Source organism: Buteo buteo, chromosome 20, assembly GCF_964188355.1.
Source record: "Buteo buteo chromosome 20, bButBut1.hap1.1, whole genome shotgun sequence".
Classification (NCBI taxonomy): domain Eukaryota; kingdom Metazoa; phylum Chordata; class Aves; order Accipitriformes; family Accipitridae; genus Buteo; species Buteo buteo.
In genome coordinates this window covers 18489337-18506936 of record NC_134190.1, presented here as the reverse complement: position 1 = coordinate 18506936, position 17600 = coordinate 18489337, and the positions used below count along the sequence as shown (strand labels likewise).

Below are 17600 nucleotides of genomic sequence, written 5' to 3'. Positions count from 1 at the left end.
CAAGCTAATAACAAATGTTTGTGAAGTACTCAGTTTTGTCTGAGAGAGAAGCCTGAGATGGATCTCGTGGGACACTTCCGCCAAGGCCTACAAACAAGATACCTCCTTCCTCAGAGGGACCCTAGTGTGTTAGTATTATATTAAAGAGAGAGAATTGAGTGCTGAAGTTACTTTGTGCTGAAGTGTTCAATATAAATGGAATCAGCATCTAGATAGCATTTCCATCTTACTGTTAGTTTATCATGTGTGTCAGCTGCAGGGCCAAAATTTTTTTAAAAACTGCCTGGATCACTGCTACGGCTCACTTCTGTCATTTTGTTCTATAAATATGCTGAAACAAATTGGAACAAGACAGATAAGGTTAAAATTGCACAATAGAGATCATGTTACATTATGCAGTGAGAGTTTGTATATATAGGAAACAGGCAAGGAGAGGACCCAAAAATATGGTAAGGTTTTACCTCCTCACCTTTTCTTAGTAACCAACCACCTTGCATGTTTTCCTTCTTTTTTTTTGGATATCTAAATTTGGTTTGAGTTTGATGTAGGATTGCAGTAGATGGCTATGAGGTGAATTACTTAACCATAGTTGTTTGGTTGGTTTTTTTCTCCTCAGATTCTGTTTCCTTCCCTTGGTTAGTGTTTTTTTTAACCTCTGCATTTGACTGCTTGACACATCTTTTGGCTGCCTTAAAAGAAAACAGGGAGAAGCAGTGGATCATGGCTACTGACATTGCTTGTGACTGACAGCTACTTGGCTTCTTTGCATTGTGTTTTTGAGACTTGTTTGTTCTGTGTGAATAATTCTTTTAGCCCTTATATTTGAACAAGGTGATTCACTGCAATACCATTTTCTATTAATTGATACTGTGACAATGGACTCAGAAAAACACAGTGGTGACATTTCCTTAGGCAAATGGTGCTTTTATTGTGGTTTTTATATATGTTGTATTGGCTACTAACAAGTATACTCTAGTCTTACATTTTGAATGCTTTTTCTTTGTGTCAATTTTTGGCAAAGATATAAAAGCAAGTCATTTCAGGCTACAAAAACAGAACCTGTAATGTAGAGACAGCAGTCGTATACAGGTGTTTATTGTTCAAGAACTAAGCAAGAGATGCACTTCTGGGAGCAGATGTTTAATGGGTTGAAAACCACACATATAATACTGATATTAAATTTATTAAAAGCATTTGTCCTTTTTTCTCACAATACATGAGTTTCAAATCAGTATGCTTTATTCAAGTTTTCTCTGGCAGTCCTTGTTACTTTAAGTCTATTAGCAGGCCATTCTCACTTTCTTGTTTCTCCTTAAGAGTACTATAATGGCATTGCATGATTGGACCACAGCTTGGCCAGAATCTGGAAATGCATAGGTTCCAGCCTTTCCTAAATTGAAAATTCCACAAAACATGCAAACATCTTCTAAGCTGAAAAGCTGGAGGTCTGTTTCTTTTTTCCTTTCTTTCTTTTTTTTTTTTTTTTACTAGAACAAGCTAATAAATTCATATAAAATGTTTAAAACCAGATTCTTTCATTGTCCATTTTGTAATTTTATAAGTTCTTTTCCTGAATCCTGTGCTCAGTTTAGTAAATGTTAGTGGCTTCCCAATTTGAAACATACTTTGCAAAATACCTTTAAAAATCTTTAGGAAATTCTTTCTTTCTGATCTCATAAGTTCAGGTGAGTTGGTGGAGGATCTCATACCTGTGGGAAGCCATGAGTTGTGCATTTGAAAATACCTAAGCATAATATTTATTGGAAAGAAAGCTAACACACTTTCAGTTTTCTTGTGGTCTAAGAGTTCAGCAGAGCAGAATGCTTAGTTTGCTTATATTATTTTATTGAGAATAGAAACAGAAGAGATGTATACTGTGACATTCAAGGGGGTTCTTTTGTCATTCTCCTTTTAAGACTGGACACTAACCAAATTGGCAAGACAGCTGACATGATGAGGAAAACCTAAAGTAAAACAAAAACTTCAGAGACCAGACTACTAATGGTGGGACAACCAAATAAAAAACAAAGGGGTGGGATGGTCAAGGGGTGAAAAAATTAATAACAAGGGTTCTGGAGGAGAGCATGAAGCAGAGCATGCCTGACAGCACCCACTGCTTTCAGAAGGGGAGCAGGCAGCCAGTGGAGCTCCACAGCATGGTGAGACAGGCAGACTGGGCAGGGTCCAACCCCACCTGGGACAATCACTGGACAAATCAATTTTTTTAATTTTTCAGTCCCAGGTTAATCTGAACACCTTCCTACAGTATGGTATGGGAAACAGCAAAATGAATAGGTGAGTACACGGTGAGTTTTACTGAACAGTAACCAAAGCTCATAGGGAAAAGAAGGACCTCAACCAAGACATTTGAAAATAAAGCACTGTCTGAAGTGGAAAAGAAAGGGGCCTAGCCTAAGCATGGGAAAGCTGATCCCTGCCAGCTGTAAACGAGACAGCACATAAAATAAAGCTATGTTCTAAACTATGGGGAGGAATGGAGAAAAAAACTTTATCTGCCATACTTTCAAACCATGAATTTGAGGAACCTTGCCTAGATGAAGGAAAAACAAATCAACCTGACTGCAGGACATCAGTCAGACATCCTGAAGATTTACAAATTAGAGAAACGAATGCAGTGTTTGAGGAGCACAGAAACTGAAAAAATCCTTATGTATCCTCAAATGGCAGACCCCAAGAAGACTAGGGAGCTAATCAAAGTATTTTATCTCTAGAAAGACTCCCTGCCCCGGAAAGCTGCTTGTGTGTCAGCAGTCCATTTGAATTATGTAACTGACAAAAGCAGTACTCAACAGGACTCAATTTGCTGGATACCATGTAAGAATTGATACACTTATGCAAGTGTGCTGGGAGGCAAGAAGGAAAAAGGTGAGCAATTTTAATGAAGGGCACCCAGGTGGGAAAAAATGAGTGCCAGATTATTTTGTAGAGACACATCAGTCCTAGCAGTGTGAGTTAAATGTGTCTTTGTTTTCACTAGGATTGAATGCTGGAGATGTCACAGTAGAGACTGCTCCCTACCTCACTCTGCAACTGGAGAGACAGTCAGAGGGTGATGATGGAGGTGAAAGAACTTCAGGCTGCTTCCGCATTTCAGGAGTATGAAATCTAACAAGGTTCAGAGAAGATGAAAAGTTAGCACTATGTGGAGAGAACAGGCAGAAGAAATAAGAGAATCACTGTGTGGGGACTGTGGCATACTTTGTGCAGAAGTCTTCATTTTATCTGTTATATGGAGTAAACAACCAGATTATCTTTTCCGAGAGAAATGTTTTGGGGGCTTTGTGTCTGTTGCATCACTACATAGCTCTGCAAGATGTTTTCTTGCAGAGAGAAGGTAGAAGATGGATGGTGTAACTGCATGATGTATTTGCATAGCTTACCTGCGTATTGTGTGCTACATTTTATTAAAAGGTAGAGGCTGAACAATGGGAAGAAAAGTTGCTTCTTGGTTTGTCCAAAAGTGCTCACCTGGGGTGGAGTGAAATTTTCTGGGGAGATTATGTCCCTTGGAGCCACTGACCACACTGGACTGGGGGTCACTTCTGGTGAGCTCCTGAGAAGAGCAGTAGTAAGAAGCAAAGACTATCAGTTTGTGGGGATAGCAGGCCAGTAAGACCTTACCTAAAAAGCCAAAGGGGTCACTGTGTGATGTCAGTTGCAAGCCAGGAAGTCCTAGAAAGCTTTTGTGCTAGCAGCAAGACTGGAGGAAAGGACTGCTGTGTGTTAGTGGAAGGGAAGTGAAAAACTTGTTTTCCACACTTTTTGTTGTAATCTGTCCTGGTTTCAGCTGCAACAGAGTTAATTTTCTTCCTAGTAGCTGGTACAGTGCTGTATTTTGGATTTAGCATGAGAATAATGTTGATAACACACTAATGTTTTAGTTGTTCCTAAGTAGCGCTTATCCTAAGTTAGGGATGTTTCAGTTTCCGATGCTCTGCCAGCAAGCAGTTGCACAAGAAGCTGGGAGGGAGCATGGCCAGGACAGCTGACCTGAACTAGCCAAAGGGCTATTCCGTACCATACAATGTCATGCTCAGTATATAAACTGGGGGGAGTTGGCTGGGAGGGGCAGATCGCTGCTCAGATGTTGGTCAGCAGGTGGTGAGCAATTGCATTGTGCATCACTTGTCTTTTCTTGGGTTTTATTTCACTCTTTTTGTTATCTTCCTTGCTATTACTATTATTATTACTATATTTTATTTTAATTATTAAACCATTCTTATCTCAGCCTATGAGTTTTACTTTTTTTCCCAATTGTCCTCTCCATCTCACCAGGGCGGGAGAAGCGTGAGCGAGTGGCTGTGTGGTGCTTAGTTGCCAGCTGGGGTTAAACCATGACAAATCTGTGACATACCAGAGCTAAGTTTCATTTATGGGATTGATCTCTTAGTGTTTGAGAGTTGATAAACCTAACTGTAGGGATTTTGTACCTCTTAGTGGGCTTTGTTTTATAAAGCAAAGAAAGCAGTTTCTCTAAAAGGCAGACCTGGGGTTCACCATGCATGTCACTCAAACCACAAATAACTAACCTTTGTCCCACAGATGGGCTGGAGAACTGAGAACTTCTGTAGCTTTTGGGAAAAAAATATCCCTGTCCTGAGTTGTTAGAGTCCAATACTCCCTGACCAAGTTCTTTTAGATACTCCACACATGGAGGGTGTAATACTTAATATCAAATTTACTTATTTGAAGATCTTTGATGTATGGGATTTCTGATTTAGCAGAGCAATAGAAAATATACTGAAAACACAATACAAATTCCAAATCTAAGTTATGCTTAGCATAACAGTTGCAATATACTGTTCAATCACAATGCCAATGTGATTCCCATTATAGGCCTCTTTAATATACTCACCATCATGACACTGGGCATTCACAGTTGCTGGGAAGGAATGCATGGATTGAAGCCAGCTCAAGCCCATTGTTTTTTTTGAAATACTTTTGCTAGTTGTCTAGCTTTTATAATCTATGTTGGGCTGAATCATGTATTCACCCTAGCCTTCCATGATAGCCTGGCTGACTCAGGGAGAGCTTTGCACTCTTTTAATGAACTCAAGGAACCACCAGTTAATCCAACTGTTGATAGGTGCTTACCTAAAAAAAGGCTACCCTCTGGTCCCCTTTATGTTGAGATGAAGTCAGTTTATTTGCAAAAGCTGTGGTCAGTCATGCCCTGCGTTATTCTCTGAGCATGTCGCCCTTTCCCATCCCCTATAAGCCTTCTACCATTTTTAGGGTTGTATTAGTCAGTCACATGTGTTGAGGCACAAAACTGCAATACTTGTGAACTGTAAAGCAATAAAATGCTTTGGATCAGCAGAAATTCTTAATTTTGAGAATTTTTGCAATGGTTCATTTTAATATTGACCTTTTTTGATTGCTTTTAATATAAATTCTGTGAAACTTAAAGGGAAAAGGTCACACTGAAATGATTTGATTTTTTACTTACTTTTTTTTTTTTACTTTAAGAAGTGTCAAAACAAGTCACTTGGGTTATTGCCAGATATGTTCCTCTGATGCTATATTTTAAGCCAGAAATGTAGTCCTTTCTAAAAAATTGTTTTGTTTTTGTCCAATCAGAAATTTATTTCTAGTTGTCCTATCCTCCAGACAGCTGGAAAAACTCCTAGCCAGCTGAGTTTAGTGTTAAAACAGTTTGAGAAAATGGGCTGCTTGTACACACAGGAACAGATCATGTTAGGCCAGTTAATCAAAATTAATCAAATGCTATTTTTTGCTGTTCAAGAAATGAACGGTAATGATAATTCTTCTTTGAGAAATATATTCCATGTATTATGTTACCAGTATAAAGATGATATTTTTTTTAAGTTGAGAAACTTGATGCAATTGACTGACACAGTAGACTTTAATTGAAACTCTGGCTTTCTGGCATCTACCCTGATTCTAATAAAGTAACTAGGGTCTTAAATCTTATGCTTTTATGCATGACCAAATCGTATTTTCCACTGTTAAAGAGTTTGCATGATGGGGAAAAGTAGATCTTCATCTAACATGAAACATGGGCAGATCTGGCTTGCTTCAATTTGTAAAATGACACACAAAAACATTAACGCTGTCACTGTGCCTGTCTCATTTCCTGGGAATCCTTCCATTATACGTAGGCATTCCTGTGAAAGCTGGAAGCTTTGTCTGTGTTGAAAAGCAGCAGAGATCCTTGTAATGAGAGCAGCTATAGACTGTCTGTAGAGAAAGTCATCAAATGCCCCAAACAAACCACAGATCTTGATGTAGATAACACTGATCCAGAATACACCTACTCTCTGTTCAGTAAGAAAAAGGGAGTTGTAGAACATTTTGCAGACAAATAGTACTTTTCTGTGCTAGGAACTGACTTCATCAAAATCAAACTTCCGTTAACCTCATAAGCAATTACAGAAAATGTCAAGCTCCTGATAACATCAAGGGAGTTGGCTGCTGTTACAATGTGTGATAAGTAGCATACATGATAGATGGCAGTTTAATTAATATACTGGAAATCTTTCCTTGATTAATCTGTAGTATATAAATCACATTAATCAAGAAGGAGTCTTTCTACTGTTTAATTTTATAGGCGTTATACTGTCAGAAGAGTTTATTAATGGGTATGTGCATCTTTGATTATCACAAATGCTCTCAAGGCCAAACTGGAAAGGTAATAGATTCTTATTCCTTCATCTTAGATTCTTTGACTTTCTGCCTGTACTGGGAGGAACATCAACTTTAACAAGACTTTGAGAGTAAAGGACATGGTCTCATTGAAAGCATGGGTTAAAATTTACTTGTGTCAACTGGTTCTTAAGTAGCACTCTATTGCATTGAGCTGCTATGTGATACATTAGCTGACTAAATGATTGTTGTGGGGATATGTAGAATTTTTCTGTAAATGCTTTTACTCTAAAACAGTAGATAGAATTTCTGTAGTCTTGTGTATGCTCTGTTTGTGTTCTGTATCATGTATTATGACCAAGAATAGTATTTGTCTTGCTTTGGAAAGTATCCTATTTCTAGCTATTTAATATACATATAACCCGATATCACTGTTTCACACTAAAAGGGATATGTAGTCTTGTGTATGCTCTGTTTGTGCCAATACTTAACTAAGCATTATTTTCAATTCTAATTTTCATTAGTGGACATGGTGTTAATCACAGTATTGTAGAAAAATCTGTGCATAAAATGGGTGTCTCCTTTTGCTTGTTCTACTTGTAAGAGTAATGGTTGAAGATTTGCTGCTGTGTCTCTTAAAGATTGGTGTCAATTTAGTTGCTCAAATGCTAAATTAGTTTTGAATCTCCACTGTCTCTACTGGTTATCATTTTCATTAGTATCTGAAATGATGTAAAACAGACATTTGGACCATTTTCTAAGGATTGCATCTGGCACAGCTGTCTTCTCCATAGTACAGGCACTGTGGGCTATATTCAGGTGATCTAAATGCCACTGAGATGCTGGGACATTATGTGCTAGTCCCTACGTTTTGTTCATCTCTGTTAAGGGCATGGGAACGTAGCTGACACAGTGTGAGTGCATGTCGTGGTTTAACCCCAGCCAGCAACTAAGCACCACGCAGCCGCTCGCTCGCTCCCTCCCCACCCAGTGGGATGGGGGAGAAAATCGGGAAAAGAAGTAAAACTCATGGGTTGAGATAAGAATGGTTTAATAGAACAGAAAAGAAGAAACTAATAATGATAATGATAACACTAATAAAATGACAACAGCAATAATAAAAGGATTGGAATGTACAAATGATGCACAGTGCAATTGCTCACCACCCACCAATCGACACCCAGTTAGTCCCCCAGCGGTGATCCCCCGCCCCCACTCCCCCCAGTTCCTATACTAGATGGGACGTCCCATGGTCTGGAATACCCTGTTGGCCACTTTGGGTCAGCTGTCCTGGCTGTGTCCTGTGCCAAGTTCTTGTGCCCCTCCAGCTTTCTTGCTGGCTGGGCATGAGAAGCTGAAAAATCCTTGGCTTTAGACTAAACGCTACTTAGCAACAACTGAAAACATCAGTGTGTTATCAACATTCTTCGCATACTGAACTCAAAACACAGCACTGTACCAGCTACTGGGAAGACAATTAACTCTGTCCCAGCTGAAACCAGGACAGTGCGTCAGCTTCATTAGTGAAACAGCACTCTTCTTTTCTACCATTACTCGCAGAATGTTTTGTGTCAGGGTAAACTTATATTCACTACTTTACCACATGAAAACTTTCCTAAGTGGAATATGGAGGTTTCATAGTCCTTTATCTTAGATAAAGGAATCAGTAAAAGTTCAAAATCAAAACTGAAGGAGGCAACCTTTTGACAGTTGAGCCTAGCTTTCCCAAATATTTTAGTTGTTGAACTTTACTAGGATGAATTTTTTTAAAACCTTAAAATTTAGTCTTGAACATTGAACATGAATTTTGCATTTCCCTCTTGACATTTACAGCTCTTCCATGTTGGCTTGTTTGTCACTGTCATCCAGTTAAAGAAGCCATATGTGACTTTCATAACTAACAAAAATCAGTCAGATAGCAACTAATCATAGTGCTCACCAGAGATCTGCATACCAAAATCTATTTATTCAGATGTGACAGCTTGGCATAGCCCAAGACGACAGTCTGAGAAGCATGTGTTTTATTTTCCTGAAAGGATTTTCTTTTCAGTGCACTTGCCTCAAAATTGAGGCAGTTCATGACATTATGGTTGGAAGTCTTGGAAGCGGCTTCTAGCGTCTCAAAATCAACCAGTAGGATTGGTTCATTAAAAAAAAAATCTAAAAGAAAATAAATCTCTGAGAAATCATTTGTGTAAGAAAAAAACCCCAAACAACCACCAAAACACACAAAAACTCACCCTGTAATCTCTGTTCTGCAGTGTTTCCACAGTAGTAAAGAAACTAAAGACAGAGGCACAGTGCAGATGTTTTACCATGTTTTAGCATTTTGAAAGAGCTTTTATTCTGTCAAACCTTATTTTGGAAAAGGCAAAGTTCTTGAAAGGGCTGGATCCCAGTGCACACAAGATAGTATTTAAGTCTCCTTATCTTTTATCCCCTTACTGGTGGTGCTTTAGAAGGAAGTTTGGTATGAGTAAAAGCACTGCAGCTTTTAAGGTGAATGCTAGAGAAGCTGAAAGCAAAAGAGCCTTAAGCATGCCTGCGGGGAGATTCATTTTAGCACGTAGAATGAGAACCTTCCACAGTGATGTGTTACAGTTCACAGTGCTGTTATAGGGGACCAAATCAGGAGTAGTTTCATTGAAGTCAGCAAGCAAAATTGTAAGTGAAATTTGAAGAGAGTCCTTAATTTTGTCCTAGGATTTGGTGTGTTGCATGCTATATGCATGCTTATTTTTAAATTAGCATCTTGCTTCTTTTCTGGAGCTCACCAGGTAAACAGGTTTTTGCTGACCTTAAAAAGGTTACAGCCAGGCAGTGTAACCTCTCAAATGTAATGGACATTTCAGGGGAATACAAGCAACAACTCCTGTGTGCCTTCACAATGCAATGGTGATCTGTTGAACAAGGACACAGATATAAGTTATTCACATATGGTGTTGCCCAGAGGCAAACAGGAGAAGTGAAAGCAGGGGACCAGCTCTTCAAAGATTACCTCCACTGATTGTCAGTTTTGCCCATTTCGTACCTTCTTTCTGAGCACCACTTCAACACAAGGCAGGTCAATATCACTCTCTCTTCCAATGTAAGAAGTACTGAGAGGCTACAGAAGCTTGTTTCAAGCAGAGCTGAAAATATAATTGTTGCAATACAATAAGCTGAAGTTTCATCCATTCAGGCATAATGCCTTTCAAAAGGAATGTAACAATTGCGTAGCTTGAATCCCCCTCCCTTCCTCTCTCTTAGTAAATACTTCCATATACCATTGAAATGCTCTTACTTTTGTTACCTGACCAGAAAGGAACTCCCGAAACACACAAAATATGTTTAGAGAGGAGACATGGCTTTATTCTGCAGAGGGTGCAAGGTGGAAGATTTCCACAAACCGAGCACACTTATTGAGGTTTTCAGTCCATACTTATACACTACAGTTAAAGCACCACGCCTGTCAAATACGTATGTTCCACCTAACGATTGCATATTCATTATGTTGAGCAAGCATGACATATTGTTCTCTTGAGCAATCATCCCAGAGTCCTCTCCCTCCTGCCCGGGGGTCTCTGGTGGTTTTAGGTGGTCGTTTGGGGAAGAATACCCCTCCTCCTTTTGTCCTCTTATGGGCATGCCTCATCTGTGGACACCAGGGGCCAACCCGCCCAAGGAGGATGTATGTGCTTAATTAGCAAGTCTGTGACTCTGAAATGTCCATTCTCTGGTGCCTTGACTATTATCCAAACACTCCTTAAGCATCCTCTGTTGTAAGCAGAGTCTTAAACTAGATAAGCTTTACCTTGAGTCCACATAATCTAACCCGTCCTTGAATAGCAAGCATACCACACTTTTCATGTTTTGTTTTTTTTCTTTAAGCTATCACTACCTCCTTATTTGTTAATCAGTCTTTTGAAGGCTTGAGGCAACGCTTTGGTCCCTTCCCTCATGAATGAAAGGAGCCTTAACCTCAGATCACACAAGACAAAGTTCCAGGATTTAAATATAGACATACGTGTTCCCTAGTGCCTGCACTTAAGGAAACATGTTTTCTGCTTTTCTGTTTATATTTATACTAACTGAATTGATAGACAATGTTAATGCATTCAAGACAGTCTTATAAGAACAAATTTATCAAGAGTGAAATGGCATTTACACAATTGATAGAGGTATCCCACATTTCAGCCATTGACTGCATCTTTCAGCCTTTTGATCAGACTGGTTCATTTCAGAATCATAGCTCTTGATCTTGGATGGTAATAAAAAATAAACCCTCAAAACAAACCCTTCCCTAAGGTGTGATTATCCGTCTGGCTGACACCAGTTATTTCAAGCTGTTACTACAGTCCATTTCCTTTGCATTTCAAAAAAGATAAATATATATTGAATAGAATCATCTTAGGGATACCCTTTAGGGAAGCGTTTTAGTTAAGAACTAATTAATTTTTTCACCATAAAAGTGAAAGTTCATACCATGATATTTTACTCTTGAACATGACTATGCCAGTAATTGCTTGCTCATTGTCACTCTTCTGCTAGTTGCTACGTCCCCATGGCCACTATGAGGACAGGTGGTAGGTATGTACTTGAATCAATACTGTCATTGTAAAGCACAGTGGCTTATTCTCTCAGTCCGCTTCTAGCTGGTCCAGTCTTTCTCAGAGAGCATGGTCTCTCTCAGCCTGACAACAGTGGATTCACTATGCAGACTGCTTAATTAGGAGAGTGTTAAATTAATCATTTAGAGGAGATGAGGATAGTGCTCTCATCGTCTAGCAGCTTCATTCTAAATAAAGCCATCATTCTCCTTTTCAAGAGTTTAATAAGTTCTTATACATTGTTTCTCATGTTAGCTTACTGGTTTTTATCCTCTTTAGTACATATAACCGTTAAAAAAACGAGTGTAACAACTATTATAATCAATTCACCAAGTTCTCACACTCCAGTCATTAGAAAATCTCATGTACAGTTCCTGCTTTATTTATCTTTAAAGATCCTTTAAGTATTCTCTAGTCTGTAGAAAGGTATTTCATAAGAGTTTTCATCAGTCCTTTGATGGACCACATATATTTCTCCTCATTAGTCTTTTCATTTTACAGTCATTGTGTCTTGGTACTGTGTCTTTGTACAGTCACATTCTAGTTCTTTACTTTTGTTGTACAGCTACAATAATTTATGTGTCATATTGGACTTCAGTATCTCTTCTTTACAGCATTTTGTTTCTTTGCACTAGCTGTAGTGCAAAGCATAGAAATTTTGGAGAATTGTGTGTTGTAATGCTAAAATATTTTATGATAATAATGATTTTTAAACAGCAGCATGGATTTGGCTCATACTCAGGTATTGGATGCTACTCACTGAAATGCTAACACTACATTTTTTTGTTTGTTTTGTTAATATATACCTTAAGAAAATAACATTAAGGATTAATATAACTGAAGAATAACCTGCATTGGTTTATAGGAGGAGGCTTACTTGACTAGTATTGAATTATGCCTGGTCTGGAGACATGCCCTATATAAGCAGAAAGCATCCTTTCCAATGCAGACATTCATAGTTATCTCAGCTAAGATGATACTTGTTAGAGAATGCCTGAAATTCATTGTTACAGCCTGCCTATTGAAGATCTCTAAATCACAACAATGCTGTCTTTTTTCAGGCAGGTTTCCTAAGACGCAAAAAGATGTTCTTTGTTCAAATGATTATCATTTAACAGTGAATAATAAGGTGTCTGTAAGCAGATACACTGACTGGCTACATTTCAATGTCAGTGGGAGATATCTAAACCTACTGTGTTTATGCATCTCAGCTGAAAATGATATCTTTGTTTGGTGTCCATTAAAATAGTTCATAGTAAAGAAAATCAGACCAAAACCAGTATTTCATTCAAAAAATGCTAGTATTTTTGCTATTATCAACACACTGTAGGAAGGTGTATCAGTATTTGAGAAAATGCCTGGACCTGATAGAATGCCCCAAGCTACATCAAATAGCCTACTGCTTATCAGAAGAGTGTTGTTTTTCTGAGGGTTTAAATACATATTACTTGAAAGAGCAAAAATCCCATTAATTTACAGTAATCTGAGACAAAGTTTCTCGTTTGTATTTAAACAAATATATTTGGAACCTAATGTGACACCTTCACTTTCATTGTTCTTATTGGTATTCAACACACTTGTCAAACCTAAGATAGGAAATAAACATTTTCCTTAAGACCATAGTCTTAATAATTACATTTTCAGATAGTATTTCTTTTCAACAAACCTGCCTTCTGACAGGAATAATTTTTCCTATCATCTCTCTCACATATCTGATTCTGTAAAACAAGCTGGGCTTTTCCTTTTTCTTTTTAATAGTAGATACTTCCCTCCCCTGGTGTTTTCTCAAATTCTAGATTGGACACATCTCTCCCTGTAATAGAAGATCTAACATAAGTTGAAAGACATGAAGTAGGTATGTAAACAAAACAGAATTTGTCACTGAATACACCTATTTTACAGGCTGCTGGTGCAATAATATGCCTTATTCTGATTTTCTGCTTTGTCTCTCGTGAAACACACTGTGGCTTTTTCTGTGGGTGATTGATACAAACACTTCCTTTCATTCCCATCTTTCTTCGCCCTCCAGTGAACACATTCAAATAACTCACTATCTAAAAGTTACTGTGCTCACTTAAGGAATAGAAGTGATGTTCTGGAAAGTTATCACAGAAATGAAAAAGATTGTTATATCCATTGTGTATGAATTTACAAAATGCTTATTCTACTAATAGTGAATGGCTATAGGATGGAGACAACAAGTTCAAATATACATAAGAACTTTCAGGAGGGAAAAAAGGATTAAAAATTTAATAAATTAAAAGTTGAACTAATAAAATGAATTATTAAAAAACTTTATTTCTTTATTGACACTATGTATGTAGCAGAAGAAACTTAAATGTAACAACGTGATTGCAGTGAATATTTCAGTTTCTTAAATTTTGTGTACAATTCTCAGCTGCTTTTTCTGTAACATGTCCCTGGTACATAGGAAACTCTGACAGCTAGTGAAGTAGGCTATACGTACTCTAAATATACCCTTCTGCTCAAGATGTTGAATTGGTCCAAAACGAGAAAGCGAGAAGCGGTCTATCAGTCTGAGAGTCGTTGTTATAGCTGTGGTTTTCATTGAGGGCCTAGGTTCAGTTTTCTGAGTTTTGCTGCCCCACACTGGGATTACAAGAAACTACATCGCAAAATTCTGAACAGCAAAAAGCAGTGAGAAAAGCAAAGTGAAGGTATGTGAAAGCCATGCATTTTGTAACAGTTTCCTGTGGTATTTACAATTCAACCATATTTCCTCTAGCCTTAATTGTAACACAGCCACGCTAACAGTTTTTGCACTTGTGAATTTGTGCTTTTAACTGTTTCTCAGATCTTATTTAGTTCCTAGCTTCTCTTATTTCTTTGCCATTCCCATTTTCTCTTATACAGTGAACACTCAATTGTATTTGTCTCAATTAGTTTTAAACTATTGTATTTTTAAAATAATTTAATTTATTTTAGTCCTAATTTGCACAGGCTTGGACTCAGTTCTGTGGTTCTGTATTCATTCTAAATTGTATGTGTAAGTAGTTTAAATAGGTCCAGTACTATTAGTTGCATTTTCTATTTTGTTACATTCTGTGATTATCCAAGAAGTTTTATACAGGACTGATGGCTTGAAAAACACTGGGCCCTTCTGACAAGTTGGGAAGGAGAAACTAATGCCAGTTTCTATAAGGCACAACTCATTCCTTCTCTGTCAAATCATACTGGCTTTCTATTTTGACCCTTCCTGCCTTTCTCATGTCCAGAGTGTGGCATATTGTATAAATACTCAAAAGATACTTTTATTAATGGGTAGGTGCTACTCTAAAACCAATTGTACTCCTGCAAGTATAGATTTTGAATTTGTCAAAGTGTTGACAGTATTTTCTGAGTGAGGTACTACTAGTTAGGCATTCTTCAAGACATATGAGCTTAGATGCCTAACAGATGTATCAGTTTGTTCATTCAATAGGCTCACATTAGACTTTGTGCTGACAACAGAACTGTCCAAGCCTTAAGAACTTTTCTGCAGGACTCTCTCCCCGAAACAGTGGTTGCACCACTGATAAAGTTACACCTCAGTTGGTGTTCCACTCATGATCATGGTAAGTCTCAGTTCTAGGCCCACTTCTGATGTGACCTGACTTGTAGCTCAGTCCTTGAATTATTGTGATGATGGCCAAATCTCTTGACTGAATGAAAGGGCAAAATCAGGAGATGGAGTTCCAGAAGACTTTTCTCTCTGGTCAAAGCAAGTATAGTAGAGGCAATTATAGCACAGTTCTGAGCCACAGGGCTGGGTGTTTTCCTGAACAGCTCTCACAGGCTTTATTCATTGTCATTGTTCAGAATTCACAGTTATGGCCCAAAACACCCTGCTCAAGTGTTCAATCTGAACAGTTGGTTTCATCTGATAAAATCACACATTGGGCTAATGACAGAGGCTAATTAACTGAAGCAAAATCCAGACAGGACTGATGGACTGGTGCTAATGGAATGAAGAAATTAAATACTTGAAAGTTAAGGGAAGGATTGCATCTTTTCCTATAAGTGAGGTCTTGAGATCATTACTTTCTGTCAAGTTTGGATTTATCTAATGGGATTCCTCCTCAGTTCTCAGTGGTTGTTACCAGGAGAGACAGTGACCAAGATACGCACCTATGCTTAACTAGAAGGCTGTAAAATTCTTTCCACTTAGAATTTGGTAATGCTATTGATATATTTATCTTTGGGATTAGAACATCAATGTCCTTTATGTAGAGTTTAAATTTAAATCAATGTGCAGATGAAAAGTAGTGTAGAAGTGGTAGTTCCCTTATTATGCAAATGTGTCACCCTGAATACCTATCAGTCCTCTGTGATCCTTCTACCAAATGGTGAAATAGGATGGGTAAGGACCTGCTTATTTGTAAGACTCTCTTTTAGGGCACCTTAATTTTAGTATTAAACTGTTGATTAAAATGAGAGGAAGAATTTATCTGTTTGTCCATACATTATTAGGTAAGTTTTCTCTTCTCCATCTGTGCTGGTTTTGGCTGGGATAATTTTCTTCATAGTAGCTGGAATGGGGTTATGTTTTGGGTTTGTGCTGGAAACAGTGTTGATAACCCAGGGATGTTTTCAATATTGCTGAGCAGTGCTTGCACAGAATCAGTGCCTTTTCTGCTTCTCACCCCACCCCACCAGTGAGGAGACTGGGGGGGCACAAGGAGTTGGGAGGGGACACAGCCGGGACAGCTGACCCCAACTGACCCAAGGGGTGTTCCAGACCATAGGACGTCATGCTCAGCATGTAAAGCTGGGGGAAGAAGAAGGAAGGGGGAGACATTTGGAGTAATGGCATTTGTCTTCCCAAGTAACCGTTATGCATGCTGGAGCCCTGCTTTCCTGGAGATGGCTGAACACCTGCCTGCCCATGGGAAGTGCTGAATGAATTCCTTGTTTTGCTTTGCTTGTGTGCACAGCTTTTGCTTTCCCTGTTAAACTGTCTTTATCTCAACCCATGAGTTTTCTCACTTTTACCCTTCTGATTCTCTCCCCCATCCCACTGGGGGCAGTGAATGAGCGGCTGTGTGGGGCTTAGTTGCCTGCTGGGGATAAACCACAACACCATCTTTGGTTTAGTAATTGTCTGAAGGTATGGCTTTTATGAATGTATGGATATACTGAAGGTGGATACCTACTGACATTGTAGACATAGCAGTGATTTCAGTTGTTAACTTAAGTCCCTGCAACAGGAGACCTTGATAATCATGCTTCTAATGTCTAGGTAATGTATTCAGTTTTATCCGAGTCAAAAACCTTTTTCCTTGTTCTGTTTATCTCGCTGGTTTACATGATTCTAATGACAAGTAATGAAAAAACATATTTACACTAAGCTGCAGCCTTGCTGACACCATCTAACTAAAACTGCTCTTTGCAAGAGTGCACCAAGAAGCAAGAGTGAAGGCAACCCCACAATACAGACTTTTTACACATTTTGATGATTTTACATGGGGTGAAAGAATAAGATTTGTTTGTCATTAGCGCAGTATAAAAACATGTAAACAAAACGTTGTTCTTCTCTTAAATTCAGTTGATATCTCATACCACTAAAAGTAATAAACATGAAGAGGAAAAAAAAAGTAATAATTATCAAAAGAAACTTCTTATTCTTTAGTGCAGGAGTTAATATCTGCACTAAAAGGCTGTTCCAGTCAAGATCTCAGTCTGGTCTCTGGAGAGGAACATGTTTAATTCCAGGTACCTAATTATTGCATTGACTGCAGTTGTCAACATTTCCTGTTTTGATAGACTCAACAATATAAAATCAGAGATTAACAGTGAAATGGAAATTATTTTTAAATATAGCCCTTAACTGTCTTCAAAATTGCGTTAGCATCTGCTTTGAAATTTATTGGTGTCTCTATACTCTATGAATGCTGAGTATTAAAATAATGCAGAATTAGAAATATCTCAAATTCACTGTTTATAGTGGTTTATCAGTGCTTTGCCAGTAGTTATGATTGAAAGAATAGATCTTAATATTTAATTTTTTTTTTAATTTTATTTTGGGATGTTACTATTAAACTGGGAGTTCTAAAATTAATTTTAAAATGAGGGAAGATCTTGATAAATGTAGGCATTATAAGTTTAGGTAGAACTTATTTAAAACCTTTATTGCTTATAAAGTCCTGCTTAGCATCTTTGGATTTGCTCTGCCATCAGTTCCATTGCTGTTCTCCAACACATCAGGCATACCTTTTCTCGCCAGGTGCAGATGCCTGACTATTGTTACTGAGTGTTTTGAATTCTCCACTCTATAGGTGGGGCTTGATTTTCATCCATAGGCTTACTGGTCAGTTTCTCAGTTGCTTGGGCTGTGAAATGACAGATCCTTGGAGGAGAAGGTGCTTGTCCTCCCTGGCTGTTCCT

At 38.1% G+C, this 17600-nt stretch overlaps 1 long non-coding RNA gene across 1 annotated transcript; it reads left to right on the top strand.

Annotated features, from left to right (window-relative positions):
* The first annotated feature begins 388 nt into the window (after positions 1 to 388).
* LOC142042482 (uncharacterized) lies at positions 389 to 3548 on the top strand. Its single transcript, XR_012653786.1, has 3 exons — positions 389 to 449; positions 2237 to 2295; positions 2999 to 3548. It is a non-coding gene; the product is annotated as an uncharacterized LOC142042482 (long non-coding RNA).
* The last annotated feature ends 14052 nt before the right edge of the window (positions 3549 to 17600 follow it).